General features: G+C 57.5%; 8 non-coding genes and 3 pseudogenes across 8 annotated transcripts; all 11 read right to left on the bottom strand.

Moving 5' to 3' along the window:
- Nucleotides 1-819: 819 nt before the first annotated feature.
- LOC147328890 (5S ribosomal RNA) lies at nt 820-938 on the bottom strand. The gene has a single exon (XR_015129756.1). It is a non-coding gene; the product is annotated as a 5S ribosomal RNA (ribosomal RNA).
- Nucleotides 939-2,398: 1,460 nt separating this feature from the next.
- On the bottom strand, nt 2,399-2,517 carry LOC147328889 (5S ribosomal RNA). The gene has a single exon (XR_015129297.1). It is a non-coding gene; the product is annotated as a 5S ribosomal RNA (ribosomal RNA).
- A 1,607-nt stretch (nt 2,518-4,124) lies between these two features.
- LOC147328888 (5S ribosomal RNA) lies at nt 4,125-4,243 on the bottom strand (annotated as a pseudogene).
- A 1,416-nt stretch (nt 4,244-5,659) lies between these two features.
- Nucleotides 5,660-5,778, bottom strand: LOC147328887 (5S ribosomal RNA). The gene has a single exon (XR_015129296.1). It is a non-coding gene; the product is annotated as a 5S ribosomal RNA (ribosomal RNA).
- A 1,132-nt stretch (nt 5,779-6,910) lies between these two features.
- LOC147328886 (5S ribosomal RNA) lies at nt 6,911-7,029 on the bottom strand. Its single transcript, XR_015129702.1, has one exon. It is a non-coding gene; the product is annotated as a 5S ribosomal RNA (ribosomal RNA).
- A 1,535-nt stretch (nt 7,030-8,564) lies between these two features.
- Nucleotides 8,565-8,683, bottom strand: LOC147328885 (5S ribosomal RNA). The gene has a single exon (XR_015129295.1). It is a non-coding gene; the product is annotated as a 5S ribosomal RNA (ribosomal RNA).
- A 1,256-nt stretch (nt 8,684-9,939) lies between these two features.
- On the bottom strand, nt 9,940-10,048 carry LOC147328884 (5S ribosomal RNA; annotated as a pseudogene).
- A 2,148-nt stretch (nt 10,049-12,196) lies between these two features.
- On the bottom strand, nt 12,197-12,315 carry LOC147328883 (5S ribosomal RNA). The gene has a single exon (XR_015129701.1). It is a non-coding gene; the product is annotated as a 5S ribosomal RNA (ribosomal RNA).
- A 1,535-nt stretch (nt 12,316-13,850) lies between these two features.
- LOC147328882 (5S ribosomal RNA) lies at nt 13,851-13,969 on the bottom strand. Its single transcript, XR_015129294.1, has one exon. It is a non-coding gene; the product is annotated as a 5S ribosomal RNA (ribosomal RNA).
- Nucleotides 13,970-15,225: 1,256 nt separating this feature from the next.
- Nucleotides 15,226-15,334, bottom strand: LOC147328881 (5S ribosomal RNA; annotated as a pseudogene).
- Nucleotides 15,335-17,367: 2,033 nt separating this feature from the next.
- On the bottom strand, nt 17,368-17,486 carry LOC147328880 (5S ribosomal RNA). The gene has a single exon (XR_015129571.1). It is a non-coding gene; the product is annotated as a 5S ribosomal RNA (ribosomal RNA).
- Nucleotides 17,487-18,270: the final 784 nt, after the last annotated feature.

Genomic DNA, 18,270 nt, shown 5'->3' with positions numbered 1-18,270 from the left:
ATAACCATACCTGCATGTTTGCATAATACCCTAACCCAAAGGCTCAGTTTGGCATTTACCCAACAGCACAGGCCCTGGATTGTTGAAGATGGCCTCAGGAACCAGCACAGGGCCTGGTGTGTTGTACATGGCCACAGCAAGCAGCACAGGGCCTGGTTTGGTGAAGATGGCCTCGGCCAGAAGCACAGGGCCTGGTGTGATATGAGTGGCCTGAGCAAGAGCCACAGGCCCTGGTGTGTTGTAAGTGGCCTCAGCCAGCAGCCACAGGCCCTGGTGTGGTGTAGGTGGCCTCAGCCAGCAGCCACAGGCCCTTGTGTGGTGTAAGTGGCCTCAGCCAGCAGCCACAGGCCCTGGTGTGGTGTAAGTGGCCTCAGCCAGTGCCACAGGCCCTGGTGTGGTGTAATTGGCCTCAATAGCAACTAAGGCCCTGGTGTGGTGTAAGTGGCCTGAGCAAGAGCCACATACCCTGGTGTGGTGTAATTGGCCTCAATAGCAACTAATGCCCTGGTGTGTTGTAGGTGGCCTCAGCCAGCAGCCACAGGCCCTGGTGTGGTGTAAGTGGCCTCAGCCAGCAGCCACAGGCCCTGGTGTGGTGTAAGTGGCCTCAGCCAGAGCAACAGGCCCTGATGTGGTGTAAGTGGCCTCAGCCGGTCACTCAGGCCCTGGTGTGGTGTAGGTGGCATCAGCTAGCAGCACAAGACATTGGAAAACAGCCAAAAGCAATGTCGTTAATGTGCCCTCATTAATGGGGAGCTGCTTCTGGTCTTTTAATACACCCCTTCTCTGGATCAAAAGCGGTTCAATGACATGAAAATGAAAGGTTTACAGCACCAGGTATTCCCAGGCAGTCTCCCATCCAAGTACTAACCAAGCCCAGCCCTGCTTAGCTTCCGAGATCAGACGAGGTCGGGCGTGCTCAGGGTGGTATGGCCGTAAGCTGCTGGCCCCAGCACAATGTCTCAATTTATGGATTCAAGTGATTAGGTGGCAAGTACCTGAAGTTACGAAGACAATCCTATAACCATACCTGCATGTTTGCATAATACCCTAACCAAAAGGCTCAGTTTGGCATTTATCCAACAGCACAGGCCCTGGATTGTTGAAGATGGCCTCAAGAACCAGCACAGGACCTGGTGTGTTTTACATGGCCACAGCAAGCAGCACAGGGCCTGGTTTGGTGAAGATGGCCTCAGCAAGCAGCCACAGGCCCTGGTTTGGTGTAAGTGGCCTCAGCTAGCAGCACAGGCCCTGGTGTGATGTGAGTGGCCTGAGCAAGAGCCACAGGCCTTGGTGTGGTGTAAGTGGCCTCAGCCAGCAGCCACAGGCCCTGGTGTGGTGTAAGTCGCCTCAGCCAGAAGCCACAGGCCCTGGTGTGGTGTAGGTGGCCTCAGCCAGCAGCAAAAGGGCCCTGGTGTGGTGTAAGTCGCCTCAGCCAGCAGCCACAGGCCCTGGTGTGGTGTAGGTGGCCTCAGCCAGCAGCAAAAGGGCCCTGGTGTGGTGTAAGTCGCCTCAGCCAGCAGCCACAGGCCCTGGTGTGGTGTAGGTGGCCTCAGCCAGCAGCCACAGGCCCTGGTGTGGTGTAAGTGGCCTCAGCCAGCAGCCACAGGCCCTGGTGTGGTGTAAGTGGCCTCAGCCAGTGCCACAGGCCCTGGTGTGGTGTAAGTGGTCTGAGCAAGAGCCACAGACCCTGGTGTGGTGTAATTGGCCTCAGCCAGCAGCCACAGGCCCTGGTGTGGTGTAAGTCGCCTCAGACAGAAGCCACAGGCACTGGTGTGGTGTAAGTGGCCTCAGCCAGCAGCAAAAGGGCCCTGGTGTGGTGTAAGTCGCCTCAGCCAGCAGCCACAGGCCCTGGTGTGGTGTAGGTGGCCTCAGCCACCAGCCACAGGCCCTGGTGTGGTGTAAGTGGCCTCAGCAAGCAGCCACAGGCCCTGGTGTGGTGTAAGTGGCCTCAGCCAGCAGCCACAGGCCCTGGTGTGGTGTAAGTGGCCTCAGCCAGTGCCACAGGCCCTGGTGTGGTGTAAGTGGCCTGAGCAAGAGCCACAGGCCCTGGTGTGGTGTAAGTGGCCTGAGCAAGAGCCACAGACCCTGGTGTGGTGTAATTGGCCTCAATAGCAACTAATGCCCTGGTGTGGTGTAGGTGGCCTCAGCCAGCAGCCACAGGCCCTGGTGTGGTGAAAGTGGCCTCAGCCAGAGCCACAGGCCCTGATGTGGTGTAAGTGGCCCCAGCCGGTCACTCAGGCCCTTGTGTGGTGTAGGTTGCATCAGCTAGCAGCACAAGACATTGGAAAAGAGCCAAAAGCAGTGTCGTTAATGTGCCCTCATTAATGGGCAGCTGCTTTTGGTCTTTTAATACACCCCTTCTCTGGATCAAAAGCGGTTCAATGACATGAAAATCAAAGGCTTACAGCACCAGGTATTCCCAGGCAGTCTCCCATCCAAGTACTAACCAAGCCCAGCCCTGCTTAGCTTCCGAGATCAGACGAGGTCGGGCGTGCTCAGGGTGGTATGGCCGTAAGCTGCTGGCCCCAGCACAATGTCTCAATTTATGGATTCAAGTGATTAGGTGGCAAGTACCTGAAGTTACGAAGACAATCCTATAACCATACCTGCATGTTTGCATAATACCCTAACCCAAAGGCTCAGTTTAGCATTTATCCAACAGCACAGGCCCTGGATTGTTGAAGATGGCCTCAGGAACCAGCACAGGGCCTGGTGTGTTGTACATGGCCACAGCAAGCAGCACAGGGCCTGGTTTGGTGAAGATGGCCTCGGCCAGAAGAGCAGGGCCTGGTGTGATATGAGTGGCCTGAGCAAGAGCCACAGGCCCTGGTGTGGTGTAAGTGGCCTGAGCAAGAGCCACAGGCCCTGGTGTGGTGTAAGTGGCCTCAGCCAGCAGCCACAGGCCCTGGTGTGGTGTAAGTCACCTCAGCCAGAAGCCACAGTCCCTGGTGTGGTGTAAGTGGCCTCAGCCAGCAGCAACAGGCCCTGGTGTGGTGTAAGTCGCCTCAGCCAGCAGCCACAGGCCCTGGTGTGGTGTAGGTGGCCTCAGCCTGCAGCCACAGGCCCTGGTGTGGTCTAAGTGGCCTCAGCCAGTGCCACAGGCCCTGGTGTGGTGTAAGTGGCCTGAGCAAGAGCCACAGACCCTGGTGTGGTGTAAATGGCCTCAATAGCAACTAAGGCCCTGGTGTGGTGTATGTGGCCTCAGCCAGCAGCCACAGGCCCTGGTGTGGTGTAACTGGCCTCAGCCAGCAGCCACAGGCCCTGGTGTGGTGTAAGTGGCCTCAATAGCAACTAAGGCCCTGGTGTGGTGTAAGTGGCCTCAGCCAGCAGCCACAGGCTCTGGTGTGGTGTAACTGGCCTCAGCCAGCAGCCACAGGCCCTGGTGTGGTGTAAGTGGCCTCAATAGCAACTAAGGCCCTGGTGTGGTGTAAGTGGCCTCAGCCAGCAGTCACAGGCCCTGGTGTGGTGTAAGTGGCCTCAATAGCAACTAAGGCCCTGGTGTGGTGTAAGTGGCCTCAGCCAGCAGTCACAGGCCCTGGTGTGGTGTAGGTGGCCTCAGCCAGCAGCCACAGGCTCTGGTGTGGTGTAAGTCACCTCAGCCAGAAGCCACAGTCCCTGGTGTGGTGTAAGTGGCCTCAGCCAGCAGCCACAGGCCCTGGTGTGGTGTAAGTGGCCTCAGCCAGTGCCACAGGCCCTGGTGTGGTGTAATTGGCCTCAATAGCAACTAAGGCCCTGGTGTGGTGTAAGTGGCCTGAGCAAGAGCCACATACCCTGGTGTGGTGTAATTGGCCTCAATAGCAACTAAGGCCCTGGTGTGGTGTAGGTGGCCTCAGCCAGCAGCCACAGGCCCTGGTGTGGTGTAAGTGGCCTCAGCCAGCAGCCACAGGCCCTGGTGTGGTGTAAGTGGCCTCAGCCAGAGCCACAGGCCCTGATGTGGTGTAAGTGGCCCCAGCCGGTCACTTAGGTCCTGGTGTGGTGTAGGTTGCATCAGCTAGCAGCACAAGACATTGGAAAAGAGCCAAAAGGAGTGTCGTTAATGTGCCCTCATTAATGGGCAGCTGCTTTTGGTCTTTTAATACACCCCTTCTCTGGATCAAAAGCGGTTCAATGACATGAAAATGAAAGACTGACAGCACCAGGTATTCCCAGGCAGTCTCCCATCCAAGTACTAACCAAGCCCAGCCCTGCTTAGCTTCCGAGATCAGACGAGGTTGGGTGTGCTCAGGGTGGTATGGCCGTAAGCTGCTGGGCCCAGCACAATGTCTCAATTTATGGATTCAAGTGATTAGGTGGCAAGTACCTGAAGTTACGAAGATAATCCTATAACCATACCTGCATGTTTGCATAATACCCTAACCCAAAGGCTCAGTTTGGCATTTATCCAACAGCACAGGCCCTGGATTGTTGAAGATGGCCTCAGGAACCAGCACAGGGCCTGGTGTGTTGTACATGGCTACAGCAAGCAGCACAGGGCCTGGTTTGGTGAAGATGGCCTCGGCCAGAAGCGCAGGGCCTGGTGTGATGTGAGTGGCCTGAGCAAGAGCCACAGGCCTTGGTGTGGTGTAAGTGGCCTCAGCCAGCAGCCACAGGCCCTGGTGTGGTGTAGGTGGCCTCAGCCAGCAGCCACAGGCCCTGGTGTGGTGTAAGTGGCCTCAGCCAGCAGCCACAGGCCCTGGTGTGGTGTAAGTGGCCTCAGCCAGCAGCCACAGGCCCTGGTGTGGTGTAAGTGGCCTCAGCCAGTGCCACAGGCCCTGGTGTAGTGTAAGTAGCCTGAGCAAGAGCCACAGACCCTGGTGTGGTGTAATTGGCCTCAGCCAGCAGCCACAGGCCCTGGTGTGGTGTAAGTGGCCTCAGCCAGTGCCACAGGCCCTGGTGTAGTGTAAGTGGCCTGAGCAAGAGCCACAGACCCTGGTGTGGTGTAATTGGCCTCAGCCAGAAGCCACAGGCCCTGGTGTGGTGTAAGTCGCCTCAGCCAGAAGCCACAGGTACTGGTGTGGTGTAAGTGGCCTCAGCCAGCTGCAAAAGGGCCCTGGTGTGGTGTAAGTCGCCTCAGCCAGCAGCCACCGGCCCTGGTGTGGTGTAGGTGGCCTCAGCCAGCAGCCACAGGCCCTGGTGTGGTATAAGTGGCCTCAGCCAGCAGCCACAGGCCCTGGTGTGGTGTAAGTGGCCTCAGCCAGCAGCCACAGGCCCTGGTGTGGTGTAAGTGGCCTCAGCCAGTGCCACAGGCCCTGGTGTGGTGTAAGTGGCCTGAGCAAGAGCCACAGGCCCTGGTGTGGTGTAAGTGGCCTGAGCAAGAGCCACAGACCCTGGTGTGGTGTAATTGGCCTCAATAGCAACTAATGCCCTGGTGTGGTGTAGGTGGCCTCAGCCAGCAGCCACAGGCCCTGGTGTGGTGTAAGTGGCCTCAGCCAGTAGCCACAGGCCCTGGTGTGGTGTAAGTGGCCTCAGCCAGAGCCACAGGCCCTGATGTGGTGTAAGTGGCCCCAGCCGGTCACTCAGGCCCTTGTGTGGTGTAGGTTGCATCAGCTAGCAGCACAAGACATTGGAAAAGAGCCAAAAGCAATGTCGTTAATGTGCCCTCATTAATGGGCAGATGCTTTTGGTCTTTTAATACACCCCTTCTCTGGATCAAAAGCGGTTCAATGACATGAAAATGAAAGGCTTACAGCACCAGGTATTCCCAGGCAGTCTCCCATCCAAGTACTAACCAAGCCCAGCCCTGCTTAGCTTCCGAGATCAGACGAGGTCGGGCGTGCTCAGGGTGGTATGGCCGTAAGCTGCTGGGCCCAGCACAATGTCTCAATTTATGGATTCAAGTGATTAGGTGGCAAGTACCTGAAGTTACGAAGACAATCCTATAACCATACCTGCATGTTTGCATAATACCCTAACCCAAAGGCTCAGTTTGGCATTTATCCAACAGCACAGGCCCTGGATTGTTGAAGATGGCCTCAGGAACCAGCACAGGGCCTGGTGTGTTGTACATGGCCACAGCAAGCAGCACAGGGCCTGGTTTGGTGAAGATGGCCTCGGCCAGAAGCGCAGGGCCTGGTGTGATGTGAGTGGCCTGCGCAAGAGCCACAGGCCCTGGTGTGGTGTAAGTGGAATCAGCCAGCAGCCACAGGCCCTGGTGTGGTGTAAGTGGCCTCAGCCAGAGCCACAGGCCCTGGTGTGGTGTAACTGGCCTCAATAGCAAATAAGGCCCTGGTGTGGTGTAAGTGGCCTCAGCCAGAGCCACAGGCCCTGGTGTGGTGTAAGTGGCCTCAATAGCAACTAAGGCCCTGGTGTGGTGTAAGTGGCCTCAGCCAGCAGTCACAGGCCCTGGTGTGGTGTAGGTGGCCTCAGCCAGCAGCCACAGGCTCTGGTGTGGTGTAAGTCACCTCAGCCAGAAGCCACAGTCCCTGGTGTGGTGTAAGTGGCCTCAGCCAGCAGCCACAGGCCCTGGTGTGGTGTATGTGGCCTCAGCCAGTGCCACAGGCCCTGGTGTGGTGTAATTGGCCTCAATAGCAACTAAGGCCCTGGTGTGGTGTAAGTGGCCTGAGCAAGAGCCACATACCCTGGTGTGGTGTAATTGGCCTCAATAGCAACTAAGGCCCTGGTGTGGTGTAGGTGGCCTCAGCCAGCAGCCACAGGCCCTGGTGTGGTGTAAGTGGCCTCAGCCAGCAGCCACAGGCCGTGGTGTGGTGTAAGTGGCCTCAGCCAGAGCAACAGGCCCTGATGTGGTGTAAGTGGCCCCAGCCGGTCACTCAGGCCCTGGTGTGGTGTAGGTGGCATCAGCTAGCAGCACAAGACATTGGAAAACAGCCAAAAGCAATGTCGTTAATGTGCCCTCATTAATGGGGAGCTGCTTCTGGTCTTTTAATACACGCCTTCTCTGGATCAAAAGCGGTTCAATGACATGAAAATGAAAGGCTTACAGCACCAGTTATTCCCAGGCAGTCTCCCATCCAAGTACTAACCAAGCCCAGCCCTGCTTAGCTTCCGAGATCAGACGAGGTCGGGCGTGCTCAGGGTGGTATGGCCGTAAGCTGCTGGCCCCAGCACAATGTCTCAATTTATGGATTCAAGTGATTAGGTGGCAAGTACCTGAAGTTACGAAGACAATCCTATAACCATACCTGCATGTTTGCATAATACCCTAACCAAAAGGCTCAGTTTGGCATTTATCCAACAGCACAGGCCCTGGATTGTTGAAGATGGCCTCAAGAACCAGCACAGGACCTGGTGTGTTTTACATGGCCACAGCAAGCAGCACAGGGCCTGGTTTGGTGAAGATGGCCTCAGCAAGCAGCCACAGGCCCTGGTTTGGTGTAAGTGGCCTCAGCTAGCAGCACAGGCCCTGGTGTGATGTGAGTGGCCTGAGCAAGAGCCACAGGCCTTGGTGTGGTGTAAGTGGCCTCAGCCAGCAGCCACAGGCCCTGGTGTGGTGTAAGTCGCCTCAGCCAGAAGCCACAGGCCCTGGTGTGGTGTAGGTGGCCTCAGCCAGCAGCAAAAGGGCCCTGGTGTGGTGTAAGTGGCCTCAGCCAGCAGCCACAGGCCCTGGTGTGGTGTAGGTGGCCTCAGCCAGCAGCCACAGGCCCTGGTGTGGTGTAAGTGGCCTCAGCCAGCAGCCACAGGCCCTGGTGTGGTGTAAGTGGCCTCAGCCAGTGCCACAGGCCCTGGTGTGGTGTAAGTGGTCTGAGCAAGAGCCACAGACCCTGGTGTGGTGTAATTGGCCTCAGCCAGCAGCCACAGGCCCTGGTGTGGTGTAAGTCGCCTCAGACAGAAGCCACAGGCACTGGTGTGGTGTAAGTGGCCTCAGCCAGCAGCAAAAGGGCCCTGGTGTGGTGTAAGTCGCCTCAGCCAGCAGCCACAGGCCCTGGTGTGGTGTAGGTGGCCTCAGCCACCAGCCACAGGCCCTGGTGTGGTGTAAGTGGCCTCAGCCAGCAGCCACAGGCCCTGGTGTGGTGTAAGTGGCCTCAGCCAGCAGCCACAGGCCCTGGTGTGGTGTAAGTGGCCTCAGCCAGTGCCACAGGCCCTGGTGTGGTGTAAGTGGCCTGAGCAAGAGCCACAGGCCCTGGTGTGGTGTAAGTGGCCTGAGCAAGAGCCACAGACCCTGGTGTGGTGTAATTGGCCTCAATAGCAACTAATGCCCTGGTGTGGTGTAGGTGGCCTAAGCCAGCAGCCACAGGCCCTGGTGTGGTGTAAGTGGCCTGAGCAAGAGCCACAGGCCCTGGTGTGGTGTAAGTGGCCTGAGCAAGAGCCACAGACCCTGGTGTGGTGTAATTGGCCTCAATAGCAACTAATGCCCTGGTGTGGTGTAGGTGGCCTCAGCCAGCAGCCACAGGCCCTGGTGTGGTGAAAGTGGCCTCAGCCAGAGCCACAGGCCCTGATGTGGTGTAAGTGGCCCCAGCCGGTCACTCAGGCCCTTGTGTGGTGTAGGTTGCATCAGCTAGCAGCACAAGACATTGGAAAAGAGCCAAAAGCAGTGTCGTTAATGTGCCCTCATTAATGGGCAGCTGCTTTTGGTCTTTTAATACACCCCTTCTCTGGATCAAAAGCGGTTCAATGACATGAAAATCAAAGGCTTACAGCACCAGGTATTCCCAGGCAGTCTCCCATCCAAGTACTAACCAAGCCCAGCCCTGCTTAGCTTCCGAGATCAGACGAGGTCGGGCGTGCTCAGGGTGGTATGGCCGTAAGCTGCTGGCCCCAGCACAATGTCTCAATTTATGGATTCAAGTGATTAGGTGGCAAGTACCTGAAGTTACGAAGACAATGCTATAACCATACCTGCATGTTTGCATAATACCCTAACCCAAAGGCTCAGTTTGGCATTTATCCAACAGCACAGGCCCTGGATTGTTGAAGATGGCCTCAGGAACCAGCACAGGGCCTGGTGTGTTGTACATGGCCACAGCAAGGAGCACAGGGCCTGGTTTGGTGAAGATGGCCTCGGCCAGAAGCGCAGGGCCTGGTGTGATGTGAGTGGCCTGAGCAAGAGCCACAGGCCTTGGTGTGGTGTAAGTGGCCTCAGCCAGCAGCCACAGGCCCTGGTGTGGTGTAGGTGGCCTCAGCCAGCAGCCACAGGCCCTGGTGTGGTGTAGGTGGCCTCAGCCAGCAGCCACAGGCCCTGGTGTGGTGTAAGTGGCCTCAGCCAGCAGCCACAGGCCCTGGTGTGGTGTAAGTGGCCTGAGCAAGAGCCACAGGCCCTGGTGTGGTGTAAGTGGCCTGAGCAAGAGCCACAGACCCTGGTGTGGTGTAATTGGCCTCAATAGCAACTAATGCCCTGGTGTGGTGTAGGTGGCCTCAGCCAGCAGCCACAGGCCCTGGTGTGGTGTAAGTGGCCTCGGCCAGCAGCCACAGGCCCTGGTGTGGTGTAAGTCGCCTCAGCCAGAAGCCACAGGCACTGGTGTGGTGTAAGTGGCCTCAGCCAGCAGCAAAAGGGCCCTGGTGTGGTGTAAGTGGCCTCAGCCAGCAGCCACAGGCCCTGGTGTGGTGTAGGTGGCCTCAGCCAGCAGCCACAGGCCCTTGTGTGGTGTAATTGGCCTCAATAGCAACTAAGGCCCTGGTGTGGTGTAAGTGGCCTCAGCCAGTGCCACAGGCCCTGGTGTGGTGTAGGTGGCCTGAGCAAGAGCCACAGACCCTGGTGTGGTGTAATTGGCCTCAATAGCAACTAAGGCCCTGGTGTGGTGTAGGTGGCCTCAGCCAGCAGCCACAGGCCCTGGTGTGGTGTAAGTGGCCTCAGCCAGCAGCCACAGGCCCTGATGTGGTGTAAGTGGCCCCAGCCGGTCCCTCAGGCCCTTGTGTGGTGTAGGTTGCATCAGCTAGCAGCACAAGACATTGGAAAACAGCCAAAAGCAATGTCGTTAATGTGCCCTCATTAATGGGGAGCTGCTTCTGGTCTTTTAATACACCCCTTCTCTGGATCAAAAGCTGTTCAATGACATGAAAAAGAAAGGCTTACAGCACCAGGTATTCCCCCATCCAAGTACTAACCAAGCCCAGCCCTGCTTAGCTTCCGAGATCAGACGAGGTCGGGCGTGCTCAGGGTGGTATGGCCGTAAGCTGCTGACCCCAGCACAATGTCTCAATTTATGGATTCAAGTGATTAGGTGGCAAGTACCTGAAGTCACGAAGACAATCCTATAACCCTACCTGCATGTTTGCATAATACCCTAACCCAAAGGCTCAGTTTAGCATTTATCCAACAGCACAGGTCCTGGATTGTTGAAGTTGGCCTCAGGAACCAGCACAGGGCCTGGTGTGTTGTACATGGCCACAGCAAGCAGCACAGGGCCTGGTTTGGTGAAGATGGCCTCGGCCAGAAGCACAGGGCCTGGTGTGATATGAGTGGCCTTAGCAAGAGCCACAGGCCCTGGTGTGGTGTAAGTGGAATCAGCCAGAAGCCACAGGCCCTGGTGTGGTGTAAGTGGCCTCAGCCAGAGCCACAGGCCCTGGTGTGGTGTAACTGGCCTCAATAGCAAATAAGGCCCTGATGTGGTGTAAGTGGCCTCAGCCAGAGCCACAGGCCCTGGTGTGGTGTAAGTGGCCTCAATAGCAACTAAGGCCCTGGTGTGGTGTAAGTGGCCTCAGCCAGCAGTCACAGGCCCTGGTGTGGTGTAGGTGGCCTCAGCCAGCAGCCACAGGCTCTGGTGTGGTGTAAGTCGCCTCAGCCAGCAGCCACAGGCCCTGGTATGGTGTAAGTGGCCTCAGCCAGCAGCCACAGGCCCTGGTGTGGTGTAAGTGGCCAGAAGCGCAGGGCCTGGTGTGATGTGAGTGGCCTGAGCAAGAGCCACAGACCCTGGTGTGGTGTAATTGGCCTCAATAGCAACTAAGGCCCTGGTGTGGTGTATGTGGCCTCAGCCAGCAGCCACAGGCCCTGGTGTGGTGTAACTGGCCTCAGCCAGCAGCCACAGGCCCTGGTGTGGTGTAAGTGGCCTCAGCCAGAGCCACAGGCCCTGATGTGGTGTAAGTCGCCTCAGCCAGAAGCCACAGGCACTGGTGTGGTGTAAGTGGCCTCAGCCAGCAGCAACAGGCCCTGGTGTGGTGTAAGTCGCCTCAGCAAGCAGCCACAGGCCCTGGTGTGGTGTAGGTGGCCTCAGCCAGCAGCCACAGGCCCTGGTATGGTGTAAGTGGCCTCAGCCAGCAGCCACAGGCCCTGGTGTGGTCTAAGTGGCCTCAGCAAGAGCCACAGACCCTGGTGTGGTGTAATTGGCCTCAGCCAGAGCCACAGGCCCTGATGTGGTGTAAGTGGCCTCAGCCAGAGCCACAGGCCCTGGTGTGGTGTAACTGGCCTCAATAGCAAATAAGGCCCTGATGTGGTGTAAGTGGCCTCAGCCAGAGCCACAGACCCTGGTGTGGTGTAATTGGCCTCAGCCAGAGCCACAGGCCCTGGTGTGGTGTAGGTGGCCTCAGCCAGCCGCCACAGGCCCTGGTGTGGTGTAAGTGGCCTCAGCCAGCAGCCACAGGCCCTGGTGTGGTGTAAGTGGCCTGAGCAAGAGCCACAGACCATGGTGTGGTGTAATTGGCCTCAATAGCAACTAAGGCCCTGGTGTGGTGTAGGTGGCCTCAGCCAGCCGCCACAGGCCCTGGTGTGGTGTAAGTGGCCTCAGCCAGCAGCCACAGGCCCTGGTGTGGTGTAAGTGGCCTGAGCAAGAGCCACAGACCATGGTGTGGTGTAATTGGCCTCAATAGCAACTAAGGCCCTGGTGTGGTGTAGGTGGCCTCAGCCAGCAGCCACAGGCCCTGGTGTGGTGTATGTGGCCTCAGCCAGTGCCACAGGCCCTGGTGTGGTGTAATTGGCCTCAATAGCAACTAAGGCCCTGGTGTGGTGTAAGTGGCCTGAGCAAGAGCCACATACCCTGGTGTGGTGTAATTGGCCTCAATAGCAACTAAGGCCCTGGTGTGGTGTAGGTGGCCTCAGCCAGCAGCCACAGGCCCTGGTGTGGTGTAAGTGGCCTCAGCCAGCAGCCACAGGCCGTGGTGTGGTGTAAGTGGCCTCAGCCAGAGCAACAGGCCCTGATGTGGTGTAAGTGGCCCCAGCCGGTCACTCAGGCCCTGGTGTGGTGTAGGTGGCATCAGCTAGCAGCACAAGACATTGGAAAACAGCCAAAAGCAATGTCGTTAATGTGCCCTCATTAATGGGGAGCTGCTTCTGGTCTTTTAATACACGCCTTCTCTGGATCAAAAGCGGTTCAATGACATGAAAATGAAAGGCTTACAGCACCAGTTATTCCCAGGCAGTCTCCCATCCAAGTACTAACCAAGCCCAGCCCTGCTTAGCTTCCGAGATCAGACGAGGTCGGGCGTGCTCAGGGTGGTATGGCCGTAAGCTGCTGGCCCCAGCACAATGTCTCAATTTATGGATTCAAGTGATTAGGTGGCAAGTACCTGAAGTTACGAAGACAATCCTATAACCATACCTGCATGTTTGCATAATACCCTAACCAAAAGGCTCAGTTTGGCATTTATCCAACAGCACAGGCCCTGGATTGTTGAAGATGGCCTCAAGAACCAGCACAGGACCTGGTGTGTTTTACATGGCCACAGCAAGCAGCACAGGGCCTGGTTTGGTGAAGATGGCCTCAGCAAGCAGCCACAGGCCCTGGTTTGGTGTAAGTGGCCTCAGCTAGCAGCACAGGCCCTGGTGTGATGTGAGTGGCCTGAGCAAGAGCCACAGGCCTTGGTGTGGTGTAAGTGGCCTCAGCCAGCAGCCACAGGCCCTGGTGTGGTGTAAGTCGCCTCAGCCAGAAGCCACAGGCCCTGGTGTGGTGTAGGTGGCCTCAGCCAGCAGCAAAAGGGCCCTGGTGTGGTGTAAGTGGCCTCAGCCAGCAGCCACAGGCCCTGGTGTGGTGTAGGTGGCCTCAGCCAGCAGCCACAGGCCCTGGTGTGGTGTAAGTGGCCTCAGCCAGCAGCCACAGGCCCTGGTGTGGTGTAAGTGGCCTCAGCCAGTGCCACAGGCCCTGGTGTGGTGTAAGTGGTCTGAGCAAGAGCCACAGACCCTGGTGTGGTGTAATTGGCCTCAGCCAGCAGCCACAGGCCCTGGTGTGGTGTAAGTCGCCTCAGACAGAAGCCACAGGCACTGGTGTGGTGTAAGTGGCCTCAGCCAGCAGCAAAAGGGCCCTGGTGTGGTGTAAGTCGCCTCAGCCAGCAGCCACAGGCCCTGGTGTGGTGTAGGTGGCCTCAGCCACCAGCCACAGGCCCTGGTGTGGTGTAAGTGGCCTCAGCCAGCAGCCACAGGCCCTGGTGTGGTGTAAGTGGCCTCAGCCAGCAGCCACAGGCCCTGGTGTGGTGTAAGTGGCCTCAGCCAGTGCCACAGGCCCTGGTGTGGTGTAAGTGGCCTGAGCAAGAGCCACAGGCCCTGGTGTGGTGTAAGTGGCCTGAGCAAGAGCCACAGACCCTGGTGTGGTGTAATTGGCCTCAATAGCAACTAATGCCCTGGTGTGGTGTAGGTGGCCTAAGCCAGCAGCCACAGGCCCTGGTGTGGTGTAAGTGGCCTGAGCAAGAGCCACAGGCCCTGGTGTGGTGTAAGTGGCCTGAGCAAGAGCCACAGACCCTGGTGTGGTGTAATTGGCCTCAATAGCAACTAATGCCCTGGTGTGGTGTAGGTGGCCTCAGCCAGCAGCCACAGGCCCTGGTGTGGTGAAAGTGGCCTCAGCCAGAGCCACAGGCCCTGATGTGGTGTAAGTGGCCCCAGCCGGTCACTCAGGCCCTTGTGTGGTGTAGGTTGCATCAGCTAGCAGCACAAGACATTGGAAAAGAGCCAAAAGCAGTGTCGTTAATGTGCCCTCATTAATGGGCAGCTGCTTTTGGTCTTTTAATACACCCCTTCTCTGGATCAAAAGCGGTTCAATGACATGAAAATCAAAGGCTTACAGCACCAGGTATTCCCAGGCAGTCTCCCATCCAAGTACTAACCAAGCCCAGCCCTGCTTAGCTTCCGAGATCAGACGAGGTCGGGCGTGCTCAGGGTGGTATGGCCGTAAGCTGCTGGCCCCAGCACAATGTCTCAATTTATGGATTCAAGTGATTAGGTGGCAAGTACCTGAAGTTACGAAGACAATGCTATAACCATACCTGCATGTTTGCATAATACCCTAACCCAAAGGCTCAGTTTGGCATTTATCCAACAGCACAGGCCCTGGATTGTTGAAGATGGCCTCAGGAACCAGCACAGGGCCTGGTGTGTTGTACATGGCCACAGCAAGGAGCACAGGGCCTGGTTTGGTGAAGATGGCCTCGGCCAGAAGCGCAGGGCCTGGTGTGATGTGAGTGGCCTGAGCAAGAGCCACAGGCCTTGGTGTGGTGTAAGTGGCCTCAGCCAGCAGCCACAGGCCCTGGTGTGGTGTAGGTGGCCTCAGCCAGCAGCCACAGGCCCTGGTGTGGTGTAGGTGGCCTCAGCCAGCAGCCACAGGCCCTGGTGTGGTGTAAGTGGCCTCAGCCAGCAGCCACAGGCCCTGGTGTGGTGTAAGTGGCCTGAGCAAGAGCCACAGGCCCTGGTGTGGTGTAAGTGGCCTGAGCAAGAGCCACAGACCCTGGTGTGGTGTAATTGGCCTCAATAGCAACTAATGCCCTGGTGTGGTGTAGGTGGCCTCAGCCAGCAGCCACAGGCCCTGGTGTGGTGTAAGTGGCCTCGGCCAGCAGCCACAGGCCCTGGTGTGGTGTAAGTCGCCTCAGCCAGAAGCCACAGGCACTGGTGTGGTGTAAGTGGCCTCAGCCAGCAGCAAAAGGGCCCTGGTGTGGTGTAAGTGGCCTCAGCCAGCAGCCACAGGCCCTGGTGTGGTGTAGGTGGCCTCAGCCAGCAGCCACAGGCCCTTGTGTGGTGTAATTGGCCTCAATAGCAACTAAGGCCCTGGTGTGGTGTAAGTGGCCTCAGCCAGTGCCACAGGCCCTGGTGTGGTGTAGGTGGCCTGAGCAAGAGCCACAGACCCTGGTGTGGTGTAATTGGCCTCAATAGCAACTAAGGCCCTGGTGTGGTGTAGGTGGCCTCAGCCAGCAGCCACAGGCCCTGGTGTGGTGTAAGTGGCCTCAGCCAGCAGCCACAGGCCCTGATGTGGTGTAAGTGGCCCCAGCCGGTCCCTCAGGCCCTTGTGTGGTGTAGGTTGCATCAGCTAGCAGCACAAGACATTGGAAAACAGCCAAAAGCAATGTCGTTAATGTGCCCTCATTAATGGGGAGCTGCTTCTGGTCTTTTAATACACCCCTTCTCTGGATCAAAAGCTGTTCAATGACATGAAAAAGAAAGGCTTACAGCACCAGGTATTCCCCCATCCAAGTACTAACCAAGCCCAGCCCTGCTTAGCTTCCGAGATCAGACGAGGTCGGGCGTGCTCAGGGTGGTATGGCCGTAAGCTGCTGACCCCAGCACAATGTCTCAATTTATGGATTCAAGTGATTAGGTGGCAAGTACCTGAAGTCACGAAGACAATCCTATAACCCTACCTGCATGTTTGCATAATACCCTAACCCAAAGGCTCAGTTTAGCATTTATCCAACAGCACAGGTCCTGGATTGTTGAAGTTGGCCTCAGGAACCAGCACAGGGCCTGGTGTGTTGTACATGGCCACAGCAAGCAGCACAGGGCCTGGTTTGGTGAAGATGGCCTCGGCCAGAAGCACAGGGCCTGGTGTGATATGAGTGGCCTTAGCAAGAGCCACAGGCCCTGGTGTGGTGTAAGTGGAATCAGCCAGAAGCCACAGGCCCTGGTGTGGTGTAAGTGGCCTCAGCCAGAGCCACAGGCCCTGGTGTGGTGTAACTGGCCTCAATAGCAAATAAGGCCCTGATGTGGTGTAAGTGGCCTCAGCCAGAGCCACAGGCCCTGGTGTGGTGTAAGTGGCCTCAATAGCAACTAAGGCCCTGGTGTGGTGTAAGTGGCCTCAGCCAGCAGTCACAGGCCCTGGTGTGGTGTAGGTGGCCTCAGCCAGCAGCCACAGGCTCTGGTGTGGTGTAAGTCGCCTCAGCCAGCAGCCACAGGCCCTGGTATGGTGTAAGTGGCCTCAGCCAGCAGCCACAGGCCCTGGTGTGGTGTAAGTGGCCAGAAGCGCAGGGCCTGGTGTGATGTGAGTGGCCTGAGCAAGAGCCACAGACCCTGGTGTGGTGTAATTGGCCTCAATAGCAACTAAGGCCCTGGTGTGGTGTATGTGGCCTCAGCCAGCAGCCACAGGCCCTGGTGTGGTGTAACTGGCCTCAGCCAGCAGCCACAGGCCCTGGTGTGGTGTAAGTGGCCTCAGCCAGAGCCACAGGCCCTGATGTGGTGTAAGTCGCCTCAGCCAGAAGCCACAGGCACTGGTGTGGTGTAAGTGGCCTCAGCCAGCAGCAACAGGCCCTGGTGTGGTGTAAGTCGCCTCAGCAAGCAGCCACAGGCCCTGGTGTGGTGTAGGTGGCCTCAGCCAGCAGCCACAGGCCCTGGTATGGTGTAAGTGGCCTCAGCCAGCAGCCACAGGCCCTGGTGTGGTCTAAGTGGCCTCAGCAAGAGCCACAGACCCTGGTGTGGTGTAATTGGCCTCAGCCAGAGCCACAGGCCCTGATGTGGTGTAAGTGGCCTCAGCCAGAGCCACAGGCCCTGGTGTGGTGTAACTGGCCTCAATAGCAAATAAGGCCCTGATGTGGTGTAAGTGGCCTCAGCCAGAGCCACAGACCCTGGTGTGGTGTAATTGGCCTCAGCCAGAGCCACAGGCCCTGGTGTGGTGTAGGTGGCCTCAGCCAGCCGCCACAGGCCCTGGTGTGGTGTAAGTGGCCTCAGCCAGCAGCCACAGGCCCTGGTGTGGTGTAAGTGGCCTGAGCAAGAGCCACAGACCATGGTGTGGTGTAATTGGCCTCAATAGCAACTAAGGCCCTGGTGTGGTGTAGGTGGCCTCAGCCAGCCGCCACAGGCCCTGGTGTGGTGTAAGTGGCCTCAGCCAGCAGCCACAGGCCCTGGTGTGGTGTAAGTGGCCTGAGCAAGAGCCACAGACCCTGGTGTGGTGTAAATGGCCTCAATAGCAACTAAGGCCCTGGTGTGGTGTATGTGGCCTCAGCCAGCAGCCACAGGCCCTGGTGTGGTGTAACTGGCCTCAGCCAGCAGCCACAGGCCCTGGTGTGGTGTAAGTGGCCTCAATAGCAACTAAGGCCCTGGTGTGGTGTAAGTGGCCTCAGCCAGCAGCCACAGGCTCTGGTGTGGTGTAACTGGCCTCAGCCAGCAGCCACAGGCCCTGATGTGGTGTAAGTGGCCCCAGCCGGTCACTCAGGCCCTGGTGTGGTGTAGGTGGCATCAGCTAGCAGCACAAGACATTGGAAAAGAGCCAAAAGCAATGTCGTTAATGTGCCCTCATTAATGGGCAGCTGCTTTTGGTCTTTTAATACACCCCTTCTCTGGATCAAAAGCGGTTCAATGACATGAAAATGAAAGGCTTACAGCACCAAGTATTCCCAGGAAGTCTCCCATCCAAGTACTAACCAAGCCCAGCCCTGCTTAGCTTCCGAGATCAGACGAGGTCGGGTGTGCTCAGGGTGGTATGGCCGTAAGCTGCTGGCACCAGCACAATGTCTCAATTTATGGATTCAAGTGATTAGGTGGCAAGTACCTGAAGTTACGAAGACAATCCTATAACCATACCTGCATGTTTGCATAATACCCTAACCCAAAGGCTCAGTTTAGCATTTATCCAACAGCACAGGCCCTGGATTGTTGAAGATGGCCTCAGGAACCAGCACAGGGCCTGGTGTGTTGTACATGGCCACAGCTAGCAGCACAGGGCCTGGTTTGGTGAAGATGGCCTCGGCCAGAAGAGCAGGGCCTGGTGTGATATGAGTGGCCTGAGCAAGAGCCACAGGCCCTGGTGTGGTGTAAGTGGCCTGAGCAAGAGCCACAGGCCCTGGTGTGGTGTAAGTGGCCTCAGCCAGCAGCCACAGGCCCTGGTGTGGTGTAAGTCACCTCAGCCAGAAGCCACAGTCCCTGGTGTGGTGTAAGTGGCCTCAGCCAGCAGCAACAGGCCCTGGTGTGGTGTAAGTCGCCTCAGCCAGCAGCCACAGGCCCTGGTGTGGTGTAGGTGGCCTCAGCCTGCAGCCACAGGCCCTGGTGTGGTCTAAGTGGCCTCAGCCAGTGCCACAGGCCCTGGTGTGGTGTAAGTGGCCTGAGCAAGAGCCACAGACCCTGGTGTGGTGTAAATGGCCTCAGCCAGAGCCACAGGCCCTGATGTGGTGTAAGTGGCCCCAGCCGGTCACTCAGGCCCTGGTGTGGTGTAGGTGGCATCAGCTAGCAGCACAAGACATTGGAAAAGAGCCAAAAGGAGTGTCGTTAATGTGCCCTCA

The sequence above is a fragment of the Aulonocara sp. 'chitande type north' Nkhata Bay genome, linkage group LG5 (genome assembly GCF_057382095.1).
Source record: "Aulonocara sp. 'chitande type north' Nkhata Bay isolate Kocher_YH1m ecotype deep benthic linkage group LG5, A_spYH_male_GT1.1, whole genome shotgun sequence".
NCBI lineage: Eukaryota > Metazoa > Chordata > Actinopteri > Cichliformes > Cichlidae > Aulonocara > Aulonocara sp. 'chitande type north' Nkhata Bay.
The sequence above is the reverse complement of the archived record's forward strand: the minus strand, read 5'-3'. Positions and strand labels throughout refer to the sequence as shown.